Raw genomic sequence first — 16,949 nt, 5'->3', positions numbered from 1 at the left:
GACAAAATGATTACTAGAAGAATTAATGTCATCTCTGGGCAGGAACAATTTACTACCAACTTGATGAGAAAATTGAACTAATACACAGTTGGCAATAGTGGAGTAGGAAATAAATGGGCAACTTTCAGAGACTTGATGTGCATCACTGTATTTGCTCACCTGGGTCAGAACACTTGCAAATATCAAGAGTAGTTTGATGAAAATGATGGGGAAATTCAGATGCTGCTAAATGAAAAATGAGAACTCAACAGGGTGCACAAATGGAATAGTACACATGTTTCTAAGAAGGCAGCATTTAATTCCATCTAACGTAAAGATCAAGGGAAGCTTAGAGAGAGATACAGAATTCCGAAGGCAGATGAAATTCAGTTCAATGCTGATAGTAGCAATTAAAAGGATTTTTTATGATGCCGTGAAAGCTATTTATGCCAAATGACTATGATGCATCTCAACCTCTCAGTAATATTGGAGCTACATCAATCAGTTAAAAGGACATGATCCTAGAGAGATGATCTGGACACTTCCTTAGTGTTCTCAAAAGACCATCACAAATCAATGTTAAAGCCATTGACCATTTACCTCAGGTTTAAGTCAATCCCTCCCTTACTAGATGCCAGCTGAAAAAGAGGTTTTGAATGCCATTAGGCTTCTTTCATGTGGCAAAGAACCTGCTGCTGATTTGATTTCAGTTGAGATTCACAAGGTGGGGGAGTCCATTGCTAATTCAAAAGTTGACTGAAATTTTCCAAGTTATATGGGAAAAGGAAGCTATCCTCTGGGAGTTCAAAGATGTATCTGTTATCCATCTATATAAAAATAAAGAAACTTCTTGTCCAATCACAGGAGAGCCTCTCATTTAGTCATTGCTTGCAAGATTCTTTTTTTTTAAAGTTTTTGCAAGGCAAATGGGGTTTAGTGTCTTGCCCAAGGCCACACAGCTAGGTAATTATTAAGTGTCTGAGACTGGATTTGAACCCAGGTACTCCTGACTCCAGGGCTGGTGCTTTATCCACTGTGCCAACTAGCCGCCCCTGCTTGCAAGATTCTTGCCTGAGTCCTTTTTTTTTCTTTTAGGTTTTTTGGCAAGGCAATGGGGTTAAGTGCCTTGCCCAAGATCACACAGCTAGGTAATTATTAAGTGTCTGAGGCTAGATTTGACCTGAGTCCTTCTTAATAGTTTGATCCTTCACTTATAAAATGGTCATCTACCTGAAAACCAGTGTGGCTTCAGAAACGGTTGAGGAATGGTCAATATGATATTTGCTGCCTGAAAACTCCAGGAGAAATGCTAGAAACACAAGAGATCTGTATGCAATGTTTGCAGATCTGACCAAGGCCTTTGATGCTATCAATTATGAAGCTTTATGAAAAATGTCAAAATATGGTTCCTCAAAGATATTCATCAGTATTGTATATCAATTTTATGACAGCATGCTTGTCTGGATTCCAGATAATAGACAATGCTCAAATTGGTCTGATTAGTCACTTTACACCCAGTACCTTGATTCTAACATAGAAATATCATTTTGGTTCTCTTCAAGAAAGAACAGCAATCAACCAACCGTAATACATAATAGCATGTATTATTTATTTGATTGAAGACTTGGGCCTTTACTAATCAGTCCTTTGTGATCCCTTTCACTTAGAAATCTATGCTAATTCTTTTAGTCTACCTATTAGTTGTTTGTTTGTTTTTTTAAACCAAAAACCTCACTTAAAAAAAAGTAATTCCTTATTTGATGGAAAATTGTGCAGGCCTTCCAATGTATTGTTTGGCATGATGGAGCATGGCATGCCAATATCCAAGGGACATTTCATACAAAAAGAGATAAGACTGCAGCATGAATCAATAACTTCTCAGTAAATTAACAAGATTTATCTCATACTATTCTTCAACATATCATATAATGTGACTATCCTGTTGTTGCCAGACTCTTAGATTTTACTCATAGAAAGTCTTAGACTTATCTATAGAAAGCCTTCACAGTTCTAATACTATTTCCTCCATGAAGTTCTTTCTGGTTCATCCTCTACTTGCCCTTATACACTATACACAAAATTCTTTCTTTTATACACCCATCTGATCTACTAAATATATATTATTTAGTATATATTAGTTTATATTGCAGTCTATCTCATCCTCTTTTCTGATGGTAAAGTTTCACAAAGGATAGGAAAATGTTTTCTATTTCTTACCTCTAGTATACTGTTTGCCATATAATAACTAGTATTTTGCTAATTGATAAATTTAGTTGTGTTAGGAAAAATTTTTCTCTCAATAAAACCTTGAGAAATTTTTCCCTAAAGGGAAGAAAACTGAGTCCTATCTATGAGACATATATAGAACCATGCCTCCTGAGTGGCTCAGAAAAAAATTCATTCTGAAGAAGTTTTTCTTAGTCTCTCCATCAATCAATTGGTGATTCTCTACATTGTCAGCGATGTTCTTCCCCAACAGTGGGCACTAATTCATCTATCTAGCTAGCCAGGATATGAGAAACATTTGGAAAGATCACTTCAGCTTCTTCACACAAAGCTATTGTCACATACCACCACTCGACCCTATTTTTTGCTTTCTCCATTGTACAGATACAGTGCATGTGCCACAAACATACACACACATATGTTACACAGAGCCACACATGATCTCTCATTCTGACTCACTCTTACCATCTTTCTCATTCAAACTTCCTGCCTACTCACCCATACATCCTGCTACTCACATACCCTAAACCTACTCTCCTTTTTCTCTCCTTCCTGGCATCTCCTAGCTTTGATATGAGTACTTCTGGGGTAGAGAAAGCAATGTGTCCTCTAGGTTTCCTGGGTACTGCAGGTGTATCAAGTCTCTGCTCTCAAAGTAATTACCAAGATGACACTGCAGAGGGGACTTGAATCTGCCTTATATATTCCCTACACCAACCTGGAGGGCTGTCAGAAATAGAAATGGTCTTAATGAAAAGGCACATTTCTGGGCCCTTTCTGCATGCTGACTAAGCAAAAGAAAGTGGAGACTGTTAATAAGAAGATGATGATGCTTTGGTGCTACCAAAGCAAAGGAGCCTTGGAAAAGCCTTACACAAGTAGTAAATGCATTCTTTTATTCCCTTTTTAACATACCTTTAATGACAAAGAAAATAAGGACATAGGTGTGTCTTGGCACCTACTGAAATCAAAAGGGAGGTAGTTTCAGAGCAAGGAAAAGAATTATCTTTTCTAAGGTGTCCCTATCTGTTTCATTGTCCCTCCACCCCAATCCCACAGTTTTCCATATCATAATAGATCTGGGCAAGAGAGAGCTTCAGAGGCTAGCTATTTTGATTTCCTCACTTTACAACTACAGAAGCAGAACCCTAGGGAATTGACTAGATTTCTCCTAGTTTGCCCAGGCATAAGCCTTAGAAGTGGGGTTTTGAACCAGTCTTTTAACTCCAGAGGCAACGCTGTAGCACATTTCTCTCCCTTGTACAAGTTCTCTCCTTATCCCATTCTCTGCAAAGGTCTTACAGTTTTTCCTCTCATACTATGGTGTAAATGATTGAAAATAGCTTAATGTATTCCTCCCTCTGGCAGTTACTGCATTTAGAGAGGCATCAATCTTAAGCCAAAAGGCCTGAAAAGCTACAATGGTGGAAAGGAAAGCTTCAGTTATGGGATGGAGGAGACAGTTTTTTTTCAGTGGGGTGTGTGTGTGTGACAAAGAGCCTCCCTATCCTGAAACAACACCCCAAAGCAGGTAATCTACCTTTTCTGTTTAAAAGACCAATGCTTATTAGAGCAACTGGACTTTTTCTTTTATAAAAATCAGTTGTCAGTTTCCATGTATCCACTGCATCCTGGGGGAAGGGAGGGACAGAGCTCATCCACTATTCTGTGCTTCTTGGAATCATTCCATTTAAATGCAGATTGGGAACCTTCCCTCCTCTGAGTGACCACAGAAAAGACAGAGCAAAGTTGAAATGATAATTTCCCCATGAAGATAGGGAACAGTTTGGTTCATTCTCCTAGGGCAAGAACTGTCATTTCTCTTTACCAAAGTTTTCCTCTTTCTTTCTCTCTCTCTCTCTCTCTCTCTCCCTCATTCCCTCTCTGCTCTTCTTTCCTCTTCTTCTCTTTTGTGATGCCTTTTTGGCTCCTTTAATTCTGCAAGTCTCCCAAGTTCCCAATATGATCATCTTTTAAATGGGAAATTAATTTTCCAATTCCAGCAGTCAATGGTTATCTTGGTTTTTCAATCTATCTCTCCACCAGACTCAAACCCTTTCTTAACCAAACCAGGGTAGCTTGAAAGAAAATATTGATAGGAAATTAATATAAGATGACCATGATCACTTAAAGAGACACTATAAAAAGAAGCAGAGAAAGCAGAGAAAGTAGAAAAGAAAGAAGGAAAAGGAGGGGGAACCTTTCCTTGAGGTAATTAAAAAAAATCTCACATTGAACATCTGGCTATGGCAGAAAGTCACTACCAATTAATAAGGGTAGAGTCCTTGAGTTCTGTTCCTTTCCACCCCTCCACTCCCCTAGAATTAAAGGGGAAAAGATGACTGGATTTCATTAGCTATTTTCCTTGATTTAAAGACCAATTAGGTGATTAATATTGACCTAATTCTAGGAGGTTATTCTGTACTGGAAAGGTCACTGGAATGGAAGTGGGACACCTGAGTCTGTCATTTTCTCCTTCCATAACTTGCTTTACTTCTCTGACTCTTTCTCAAACTATTCTCTAAAATGAAGTAATTAGAGTATATGAAACCTCTGAGATTTTCTGACTCTTATATCCTATGATCTTAGATGTTTTGTTATTTTTTTAAGTGCAAACCCTATTCCTCCCCGAGGTGCTTGTGGGTTGAGGTATACTACTAACAAGAAAATTATTTTCAGTACTAAAGCAGTGAGAACCTTGCCTATTTAAGAAAATTCACAATATGACCAAGCAGAGAGTTTAACTGAACTGACCTGAGTGTGTCTGCCACCCACCTCTCCCTATAAGAAAGAAGATAATTCATTTTCTTGAGAAATTCTAACAAATGACCTTCTCTGAGACCTCAGGTAACAAAAATCTTTCTCCCACAGTTCTGTTCTCATAACATACAAGGCCTCTCTCTCTGTCCTGTAAGAAAAGAGGTCATGGAGTTACGAAGTGCACAAAAATAAAACCTTTCAAAGTCCCATCTTCCCTAGCCCCAGTTTCTTTGGACTCATGGACTTGTGACCATGCCACTAAAAACAGAAATAACTTCAAGAAGATCTTAGAAAATTTCAAATATAATAGAGTCATCACTGGTTACCAAGGAGAATTTTGGAAGCCAAGTTTGAGGTGTATCTTTAAACTCAAGATGCTCTCAGGAAGGGTAATTATGTTCATCCTTAAACAAAATACACAAAACGTCCCTTGGTGATTTTTGGTAAAGGTCAGGGCAAGCTTAACTTAATATAGGAATTTATCCACAAAGCAACATGGCAGAGCAAAAAGAACTCTGGATTATCATCCAAGAGACTTGAGTTCTAATCCTGGTTCTGATGCTTGTAACTTGTGTAACCTTGGATAAGTCACTTACTCTCTTTACTTAAATCAATTCAACAAATATTAAATAGGCACCTGCTTATGTGTCAGGTTAAGTCTTGGCTAAGCATGGGTATATAAAAAGACAATAAAACAAAACAAACAAAAAGAAAACAGTTCTTACTCTTAAGAACTCAAATCTAATCAGGGAGACACTATGCAAAACACTATGTACAAACAAGATAGAAGATGAAATGGAAAACATCATAGCATGATGGCATAGCATAAGAGATCAGGAGATTTTTAAATGGGACTTAAAGGAAGCTAGGTAAACTAGGAGATGGAGGGGAAAAGTGAAAATTCTGGGCACAGGAAATAGGTCCCACTTTATTCATCTAAAGTAAGGGGAAAGGGAAGGGGGTAGAGGGAGGCATGGTGGGGCAAGTTGTACTAGATTATCCCTAAGGATCTTTCCAGCTCCAACACTGATTTTATTAATCACTAAGGTCCCTTTCAACTCATATGCCTATGGTATGATTTTTCTAAGGTAAGGATTTAAAGATTCATAAATGTCTAGGTTCCACTTTTATGCCTGGCCTAACCAGTGTTTATTCCCGAGGCTAGAAAACAAAAAATGCACTAACTTCTAAATTTTATTATTAAAATGTGATATTTATATAGTGTTTAAAGGTTTATAGAGTGCTTCCCTGACAGCACCTTAAGAGACAGATGGCATAAATATAAGTATCTATATTTTCTGAATTCAGGGAATTGATGGTCAAAGTGACTTGCCTGCAGCCGAAAAGCTACAAAGTTATCAAATGAAGGGAGCTGTGCATATATTTCTCCTGATTCTGTGTCATCATGACACCCTGATGAAAATGGTTGATTGATCTCTCATTTACCAAAATTCAGCACTTCAAGAAAGAAATCAAGTTCTTTCCACTGATGTCATAAACAGGTACATAGGCAACATATTGTGCTGGCACCTCTCCTATAAGGCTTATTTTTTTTGGGGGGTGGGGTTACTATTGTAGTAAACTAATCTATTTATCCCTTGCTCTTGCTATGTGATCTTTTCTGATCATTCATCATTTCTTGGAGATCACTGACTATATACTTTACTAAGAATTTACTTTGTGCCAAGTACTGACGATACAAAAAAAAAAAAAATCAGACAAGCCCTGCTTTCAATGAACTCATTCCCTAATTGGAAGAGACAACATATACAAGTCTATCTTCAGGGCAGATAGAAACCCTGAAAGTCCTGAGGGTTCAGTAGTGGGGTGGATAGTATGGTCCTACATATCTTAGGCAAGCTAAATAGCTCATATGACAATGCTGGGAAACTGTAGGGCCTAGAGGACAAAGGACATGATTTAAAATATTTTTAGGAGGCAGTTCTAGGACATATGGGAAGGCCTGGTGGTCCTGTATCTCACTAGAAGTATGAGAATGGAACTGTTGACTCCCATCTTTGGGCATCCAAGATGTATAACCAAGGCTGGAGGTAAGAGGATAAACCACTCTTGATGGTATTCCTCCTTCCCAGCAGGGAGGGAAGAAATATGCTTCATTCTATTTATATGTATATCTATTCATGGTGTTTTGAATCACCTTCCCTATGATTCTTTGTAGACTGGTGTTCCAAAATTCATAATTATATAGCATCACCAGGAGATGTATTTAAAAATAAGGTTTTACTTCAGAGAACAGCCTAGAATGGGATTACAAAATCAGAATTAGAAAGAAATACCTCATTTTACAGGTGAGGAAAATAAGGCCAAGAGAGAGCATCTTGCTTAAGGTACTACAATTAATTAGAATCAGAATCTAATACAGATCATTTGTTTTCAAATCTAGTACTTGTCCCAGTACTTCCACACAATTTAATACCTTCCATTCAGTTCTGAACCAGATAATTTTCTGTTTGTTGTTTGTATTATCTATTAGGCTACCTAGTCACATTAATGCCAAAGATGCAGCTTTAAATTGGTCTTCATTATTTGAATATCTGGGCAATGTCCCAAAAGTCACTAATGTCACTAAATTCTACATTCCTTTTGACCCTGAAATATCTTTACACCTTAGATATCAAAAAAGAAAAGAAAGAAAAAAGAAAAGAACAATAAATACAAAAACATTTTAATGGCTCTTTTTATGGTGATAAAGACTGGTAACAAAGAGGTGTCCATAAACTGTACACCTGGAATAACTGAATAAATTATGGTGTATGAATGTGATGAAATAACACTGTTCCAAAATGTACAGTTTCAGAAGGACCTGGAAAGACTTATATGAATGCAGAATAGAGTGAATAGAACCAGGTGGAAAATTTACACAGTATGAACAGTATTCTAAAGAAAATTTCGAAAAGTTTGAGATCTTTATTAATATGATTAGCAACCATGACTCCAGAAGACTGATGTTGACCTATGCTAAGCATTGCTTTTGACCTCAGAGAAGGCATAGATTCAAGATACAAGGATGGAACATAGATTTTTGGGAAATGGTTAGTGTGGTGATTTATTTGGTTATATGCATTTGTTAGAAGGGTTAAATTTTATTTTGAATGCAAGTGGGATGGAGAAAATAACAAATACCAATTAAAACAAATTAAAAATTTAAGAAACATATTTACTATATGGTCATATAATATGATCTGGACAATAATCATTTTTCATCCATTTGTTTATTCTTGTATGAATTATTAGACTAATTTAAAAAATAATTTTTTTGGTAATCTTGATCCCATTGAATAAGCCCTAGAGTGTTTTGGAGTTTAACAATTAGCATATATCCTCTATCTGGAAGAGATTACTTCTGCTGTGAATCCCTGTTTAATTTAGCTCCTCAGTCAAGTACCTTCCATAACAGTATTAACAATCTTTGGCAAACATAAATCTCTTTGTTTTAAGATTTTTTTGGTTATTGTTAATTATTGAGTTCTTGAAGAGCTATCTCTGTAAATGTCCAACATCTTATTCTATCTTATTCAAAGATACACGTGATAGTTTTTATGTTAATATCATCTGTGATGTTTTCCATTCTTTTAGTTTTTCCCCCCTCCCGAGTATATTATCCCTTAATGAGTTAAAAAAGTTTGCACATTTCCAGCATATATTTCTTTTCTCAGTCAATAAGCATTGACTAAACACATGGGCAATGTACTAAGTGCTTTGGGAATAGTTTATCTCATCTAGTTGCTCTTTTTGACTTTGTCTTAAGTATCATTGCTATCTTCTCATAAAATCTCTTCAGGGATCAAGATATTAGAGTCTAAATTTGTTGGTTCCACAGACATTGTTGAAAAAAAAATAGACCACTGTAGAAATATTTACAAATCTTTTCCATTTCTTGTTTCTTTATCTTTCTCTTGTGGGTGTCATTGATGATATACCTAACTGGGTTCCATGCTAAAATTTCATGTTGACTTTTTTTAACTTCCACTCTTTCCCCCTGCTTTTATAAAATAATATTACTGATGAGCTTTTGTCATTTTTCTCTGTTTTGTGCTTTATAAATGAATTAGTATTCTAAACTGGTACTGTCTTTGACTGTCATGTCTCTTGTTAAGGAGATCAAATGTTTTTTAGTTGATATGTTTCTGTGTCCTTTGCTGTCTTTGTTGTGGCAATGAACTACAGTTAAAATTTGCACAAAACTGTGATAATCAACATTAATATTGTTGCCTTTGTCTATTTCATATTTTAGGGCATAATGAACTACTTGAGTAAGTCAAGTTTTTGGATATAGTGATTTCATTTTTATTCTTTCCTTCTATCCTAATTTTATGCTGACTCTAATCCTTTTTTCTAAGATAGTATGATTGCATAAAATTAATTGTTATATGAATTTCATATTAGTATTCAGTTTTCTTAGTTTAAGTGATAGCCAACTATTTTTTGTAATGCTATTCTGTAATATTTTGTAATGCTATTCACTATGTCCATTCTTTCTGAAATTCTTCTTGAAGAAGATATTCATGATATGTATATATGTGAGTTTTTGTGTGTATTACATATATAATTATGTGTTTATATGTAGTATAAGTAGGTTACAAGCCTTTGGCTACTTTTGTTTCTTAAAGATGGGAATTATTTCCTAAAATAATCCTCTTCCACTTCCCTATTCCCATTTTTGTATTGAAGTAACTGAATGCAAAGTGTGTGTTGTCCTGGTTTGGAGAATTTTGAAAAATTCTTCAAAAATTTCTTTCCTTCTCCATCTTCTGGACAGATAATACATAACTTGCATTAAAATTCATGGTAACGCTTTTGCTCATACTCATCAGAAATACTATACGAAGACATGCTTAAGTAGTCATGTTATTTTTGTGGGCATGATGAAAACAACTCCATCAACTCCTTTGTTAATATATCCAAGGAGTACATGTGAATCCTATTTTCACTCTGCTATATCTTCATTGTCTCTTCTGAATTTGTTTGATTGAGAATGTTGATAAAGATGTGGTGCTTCAATAATAACAACAATATTAGCATTTATATCTGGTGTTGAGGTTTATAAATCACTTTGTAAACATTAATTAATTTATCCTCATTTTCATCTGGGGTGGGAAGTAGGAGGTATTATTAATTTCCATTTCGCAGATGAGGCAGTCAGCTTTCACCTGACTTACCCAGGATCACACTGCTAATAAGTGGGTGAGACTATATTTGAACTTGGGTCTTCCTGACTCTGTATCTTGTGTTTTATTTACTTTATTTCAAATTGTTGTTTACTGTACTTACATTGTATATCAAAAGTTAACGACTACAGAAATCCTAAAAAGCACAGTTCTGCCTGTTTCTTTTCTCCCACCATGGTGATCTGAAGGTAATTTAAATTTTTAAATTTGTTTCATGGCTTACCGTGGTCAAAGAAAAATCCCTTAGTAGCCAAATTACTTATAATGAGATTTTTTTATGTATTTACCTAGGGAGGTCCTCATGTAGTAGGTAGATGATATCTGTTGCTGCAATCACATTCAAGGTCTGCTCAAGTTTATATAGAGCCTGTCATAGCCTAAATTTTACTGGTATTGCCTCCAAGAGCCAGAACCAACAGCATAAAATGATGAATAGGACTTAACATGGCATAATTTAATAACATCATTATGTAGTAACACACTCTAATTCAGACAAACTAATTGTCATTTCGAAAGGCCCAGAGTGTAGGTAAATTTCTAGGTGGAGGCAAGGTAAGAAAGATTGGTTTTACTGTCAGGTCTTAGATAACTGAGATTCAGACTTAGAAATCTGATTAATTAACCATTCCACCTCCAGTACTCTCCACATATACAATACTCTCCATTGTATATTGGTTATTTGTAACTTAAGTAAGTAAAGCTGATTTATTTTCCACTTAGTCATTGTCTCTCCCTCCTACTCTCCCCCACCCCTTGCTTCCAAGAAAGGGCTGATGTATGTTAGGTGCTTAGTTCAGTTTTGTTGATCATAGTAAGGAATTGCTCAACATTAGACACCACTCACAAGCATTCAGCAGTGGATCTCATCCTTTCTTCTTCTCATGACCTGGCTGTCCCTAGTTAGTTCAAACTGCTTTCACCTATGTGTATAACAACACTATACATCAATGTATTGCACCCATTTTTAATCATGGAAATCCCAGGGCTCCTAATGTTTCTTTGCCCCTTCTTATTTTCTCTAGTCGTCTTGCCTTCCTTCTTCTTTTTCCAACTAGTTCAATCCTTCATTTTAGAGATAAAGTGACATCTTGAAATGTATCAAATATTACAAGACAGGTTTCCTTGGGATTACAACTCCATGACCTGAGATCAAAATAAACCTTTAAAAACCATGGCTGCTGTCAGTCAGGTAATCGATAAACCTTAATTGAGTTTTCATTTTGCTTTGTGTTGTACAAGGGGCCCGGGGAAGATTTAATAAAAAAAAAAACAAACAAACCAAAAACACCAAAGCAAAACATAAACAAAGTTAGGTTGTCATGTTGACCCTTTGAGAGCTTAAGCTAGTCAATCCTAGCTGGGGTCAGACTGGAACTCTAGACTGAGCCCTCTAGCACCTTTTTATCTGCCTTTTAAGGATTGATGAAATGTATTGGATCTATTTAGCCAGGAGAAGAAAAGATGTAGGGAATGGAGAGCATGTTGATCTTTTTTTTAAATATCTGAAAGTTTTTCATATGTAAGACACTTGTTCTGTCTGCTCCCAGAGGGAAGAACTAAAGTCAAAGGGTGGAAGTTACAGAGAAGCTGATTTTCACTGAGTATAAAGAAAAAAGTTAATTCCTAATAAGGAATGCTTATTGAATGAAGTCAAGTTGAACAGTTTGTCAGTCAATTAACAATTAATTATCCACTATGTTTCTTCACTGTGCTAAGCACTAAGAATACAACAAACAAACAAAAAAGAAAAAAGGTAAAAGAGATGCTGCTCTCATGTAGCTCACAGTCATAGGGGGAGCCCATATTCAATAGCTATATACAAATAAATGATATATCTAACCTACAGAGGAAAGGCATTAGAATTAAGGAGGATCAAGAAAGGTTTTCTGTAGAAGGTGAGATTTTACTTGGGATTTGGAGGAAGCCAAAAAAGTCTAGGAGGCAGAGATGAAAAGGAAGAATATTTCTGTCTTGGGGAACAGTCAGGTGAAAATGCCTGGAATTGGAAGATGGATATCTTAGGGGAGGAACAGCAAGGAGAGTGACTGGTGTCCCTGAATCACATATTATGTGAAGGTGACCAAAAATGAAATGAGAAGAGATTTCACTAATGTTGGCAGTTTCCAAACAATGTATGAATGACCTCTTGGTGGGAATATCATAGAGGGGATGCTTACTTAACTGTGGCTTGGATGAGTTCATTATACCTGAGGTCTCTTCCAACTCTGAGATTTTATGATTTACCCACTGACTGCGGTTCCTTAAAATTCACACTAATTTGTATAGATCAAAATTTTTCTTTTTGTTTATTTCAACCATATTTCACCCATGCATAAAGTTTTGCCTGCAATGTATGCTTGGTTTGATTCACCTCCTTACTTTACCTCCATATAGCAATGGCTCTGCTTCCAATCTCATGAATGAAACACACAAACATATTAGATATACACTATTTAAACACTAACAAAGATAGCAGAAATACAAAAATAAATTTCTGTGCTTCATAGGAATGTTGGGGAAAAGCTGAAGAAGGGAATTATGGGAAGTGCCATATACAAAGACTCAAATGAATCTTCTTGAAAGACTTCATTTTGAGTAGTGTCTTAAAGGAGAAGAGGGAATTTTTGGTGCAGAGTCCTACTTTGGGAAGTTTCTTTGAGTAGAGTGAATGTGAATGTGTCTCATACCTCGTAGGCAGCTGTAGAAAAGATGCCAGCACATTAGAATGTTCCACTTGGAAGGTATCAGCAACACAAATCATCAGGGCTGATGCCAAGGAAATGCTATGAGAATAGAGGATGTAGCCTGTGCTACAGGAAGAAAATAGATCCCAAAATGACTTGACGAAAGTCACCAAGAAAAAAAAAAAGAAGATGCAGGTATTCAGCAGAAAGTTACCATGAATGCAGGCAAGGTAGGTGTCATTAACTGGAATCATTCTGGGCTTAGAAAAACTAGCATTAGAGGGACCTTTGATGTTGGAAATCTGCTTCTGGTCACTTAAGAAAGCATGTAAAGAGTAGTTATTAGAGAGTGGGGGCCCTAAGGTTGAGGTTTTTAAATTTTATTTTTTAAAAATTTAAATACAACTTTTATCAGATTGTTCACTATCACAGGGAGGAGGGAGGTAAGGAAGAGTGGTAGAAAAATGTAGAACTCATAAATTTACTAATAGATGGATTTTGAAAACTACCTTTGCATGTAAAATAAAATTTCAATAAAAATTTAATTTAATTTATTTAATAAAAATAATTTGATTATTATTTATTTTAACCAAGATGTTAGTATAGGATCATATGAATCAGGAACTGACCATCTTTCTGTGTTTGGGACCCCACCCTACATTTCTGAGTTGGTATATCTCCCTCTGGAATAGTTTATTAGGTAGCACAGTACATAACATTTCTAGGAGATCAGGTGATCCTGGCTATGCTTATGTAGAGCTTTGGGCAATGAAAAAGAACAAAAAGAACTCCCAAAAGCTAGTGAGATTTCAAAGGCTGCTGGAAAGAACTGGGCCCAAACCTGGTTTCTTAGATTTTAATCTAGGAGTGTGGCCTCAAGACTCCTCCATCTGTCTCTATCAAAGGGATGAGATAGTATTCAGAAGGCAGGAATGAGATAGTACTCAGAAAGCAATCAACTGAAAATTCTTTATCATCAATTAAAATCTTGAGGCTTCTCATTTCCCAATCCAAAATCCCTATTCCTGTTCCAATCTTCTTGGTTACATCCCCTGATTCTTTCAAATGGAATTTGTGTTTGTTCATTTTGTCCTAACATCCCATTGTCCTCAGCTTGATTGCAATGCTATCCTTTGAAAGTCTGACCTTCAGCAACACTGCCAGCACCTGTAAAACCACTCCCCATAACCTCTAGGTATCCTGGAGATATTGCCTCAAATCTACTTGGGCCAAGATTTCTTTTCCCCTGGCACCAATTCTACCATATACCAACAATTTTTCTATTTTGCTTTTTATAGTGTTATACATAAAATGAAACATAACAAGAAAACAAGGACAAGTCATTAACAAACAGTCTGGAGAACAAGAGCCTAGTGAGATTATACAAGTTCTCCAGGCTGTTTGACTGGCCATAATATTTAAGTCCTTCCTCATACTCACTGTAGTGAATAAATTGGATTGCAGAGGAATGGAAAAAAATGACATATTTTCCTTTCAGTGAAAGAACCTAAAAGATTCTTTTCTGATTTTCTGATTCTGGTCATGCAGACAAATGTTCCTCTTATCTTCTGTTATATATTTAATAAAAAAAACCTCATGATTAGGTTTGATCTCCTTAAAGGCTTTGATTAAATAGTCTTTGTTCTCTCTGTTTTGTGCAAGTTCATCAGTTTCTATCAGGAGATGGACAATGGAATGAAAATGTTATTTTCAAGGCATAATGGGCTTTTTCATCATCATCATTATTATCATTATTATTATTATTTTATTTTTTGACAGAGAGACAGTGGGGAACGCCTCTCCTCATGCCCTTCGCGGGCCCTCATTGCTCGCCTCCGCAACCCCCGAATCGAGAAGCGGAAGGCGTGCGCCGAGGCGCGCCCCACCTTTGCTTCCAGGGTTGATCCATGTGCTCATTAATGGAGGAACCCTAGCAAGCAAGTTCACGGTGAAGCGCTCCCTCTGGAGTAGAGGCCATGAGTCACCCATGCAAACAACCCTAAGGGGGTACTATCTGCCTCTACAAGGGGTCGTCTAAAGCTCATCAGGCATGAATTTGTCCTTGAAGTGGTTGGAACAAAGGCTCTCAAGATAGATCATGTATTCAAAGTCATCTGGAAAGTTTATCAACAAACTCGCTGGAGCTTCATTCTTATGCAACATACTTTTATGTTGAAATTTTATGAGCAGATCTGAGCTGCCTAAAGCCTATATACCATGGATTTTGTTCTTAGTTTACCAGTACATTGCAGGCCTTTAATAAATGCTTCTGAAATTGAATTGAGTTGGCTTAGAAGGACCTCCATACAACAAGGCTTTACATATAAGGCAGTCTTGCTGTTTTGGGTCCCTCCAGTATTCCGACAGCATTTACAACCATGGCCAGCAAGTCTAGCCCTTAATTATATACTGCTTTCTATTACTCTCCAGTTGTTTCATGTAAAACACTTTGTAAAGCATAAAGTGTTCTCTAACTGCTGGATATTATTATTAATTTTAATAACCATAATAATGATGATTTCTCTCTCCAACTAGAGTGTTAGCTCCCTCAAGAGGAATGACCACATTGCTTACTTTTATTCAACCCTTTCCCATGCTTAGATCAGTTTGGGGCACATGTTGGAAAACTGAACATCTATTCCATGATTTTACCTTGTTCACTAAGAGAGCCCATGGATGGGGGTGTGTCTTCTCCATGATTACGTTACAGAGACACACTTATTGTTGGTGCTGAGCTCACGTGAAGCAGGCATCAGACCTTTCCACCTATCTCACTGGGGAATTGTGAGGCTACATGAGCTAATGTCTGGGAAGCTCTTAAGAGTGTTTCAGACACATGGTGCTATGTAAGGACAGTGGGCTATTATTATCTCCACCTCATAGGCTTGTGAAACCAGGAGACTCACAAGATATGTGGCACTTCCCCTTATCATCCTCCTGGAAATAGTCAGAGAAGGATTTTTGTTCCTTTTGTCCGATATTTTAGTTTTGGATTCTTGTCCAAAGTCAGGAATCAGGGATCAGAAATAACGAAGGAAAGGTTAACCAGGGTTCACTGAACCTTCAACAATTAAGAAACCCAAACATGGGAAATTATTCATGTGTATGAGCTCCATCAAACACAAGATTTCAGTGCCCATTTTAAACCTACCACTATAATTGGCAAAATACAGCACACTGTTTTTTACTCTGCTCACAACAACCCCTGTGAACAAAACCCAGTTTCATTACAGTTGCAAGAGAAGACAAATGGTCTGAACTATTCCTTAAATAGTAATAGGCTATCTTGAAATATGTCTTGAAGTCTGAACCAAATCTCTCATTCCCACTCACTAGTTGAAATTTTGGTCTGGCCCCAGAGCTGGGCAACTTTGTACAAACCCAGCTTATGTGCAATTGGTAACAGGCCCATCGGGAGTTACACACGAGTGATCAGAGCAATTGTTTACCCAGATTTCCCCCGGGTGAAGGGATCAGAGAAAGTCACACAGGTAGATTCTCACAAGCATTCCTGAATAACAACCCCCTTCCAGTTTGACAGACAGCTCCTAGGGGAACTCAGTTACTGTTCCTTTTGCATGGACAGGATTTCTCAAAATAAGAGATTAAGAATCTGTCTGTATGAGAGCACATATGCCCCTTTTTGTCCTTGTTGGTTCTGAAATCCTATAATGGCAAAGCCTGCTTTAATGGTTTGGATAACTGCTTTAATGTTTGAGTACTGTCACTCAGTCTAAACTTTTGGAATCCTATTTTTTTTTTAAGATTTCAGTGCTGCTTATACACTGAGTTTCCAGGAAATGCATATAATTAACAAAGGATGAAGCCCCTCCTTGCTTCATCTCACTGTTCTTATTTTTCTCAAAACTGCTTCTCCCTTTCAAAGGAAAAAGAGAATGTGCAGAAGAGCAATTAATTATAATTATACACACACTGGCGTTTGGGGGAACTAGTCAAAAAGAGTTTTCAAGTTCTGAAATTGTCTAATAAAAACTATCCAACATCGTCATAATTTTGGAGGAAGTTAAATTTTTATAGAGTTTGGTTATAAAGGGGAAAAATGCTAAAATGGAGAGCTCTTAATCACTACACTGTCACAGAGTAAAGTAAT

At 36.6% G+C, this 16,949-nt stretch overlaps 1 long non-coding RNA gene across 1 annotated transcript in view; it reads left to right on the top strand.

Moving 5' to 3' along the window:
* Positions 1-14,779, top strand: part of LOC141487807 (uncharacterized) — a 99,835-nt gene extending 85,056 nt beyond the window's left edge. Inside the window, exons 2-3 of the long non-coding RNA XR_012468516.1 lie at positions 6,274-6,467; positions 14,618-14,779. This is a non-coding gene — a long non-coding RNA (uncharacterized LOC141487807). The remainder of the gene's footprint in view (positions 1-6,273; positions 6,468-14,617) is intronic.
* Positions 14,780-16,949: the final 2,170 nt, after the last annotated feature.

The sequence above is a fragment of the Macrotis lagotis genome, chromosome 1, assembly GCF_037893015.1.
Source record: "Macrotis lagotis isolate mMagLag1 chromosome 1, bilby.v1.9.chrom.fasta, whole genome shotgun sequence".
Taxonomy (NCBI): domain Eukaryota; kingdom Metazoa; phylum Chordata; class Mammalia; order Peramelemorphia; family Peramelidae; genus Macrotis; species Macrotis lagotis.
The sequence above is the reverse complement of the archived record's forward strand: the minus strand, read 5'-3'. Positions and strand labels throughout refer to the sequence as shown.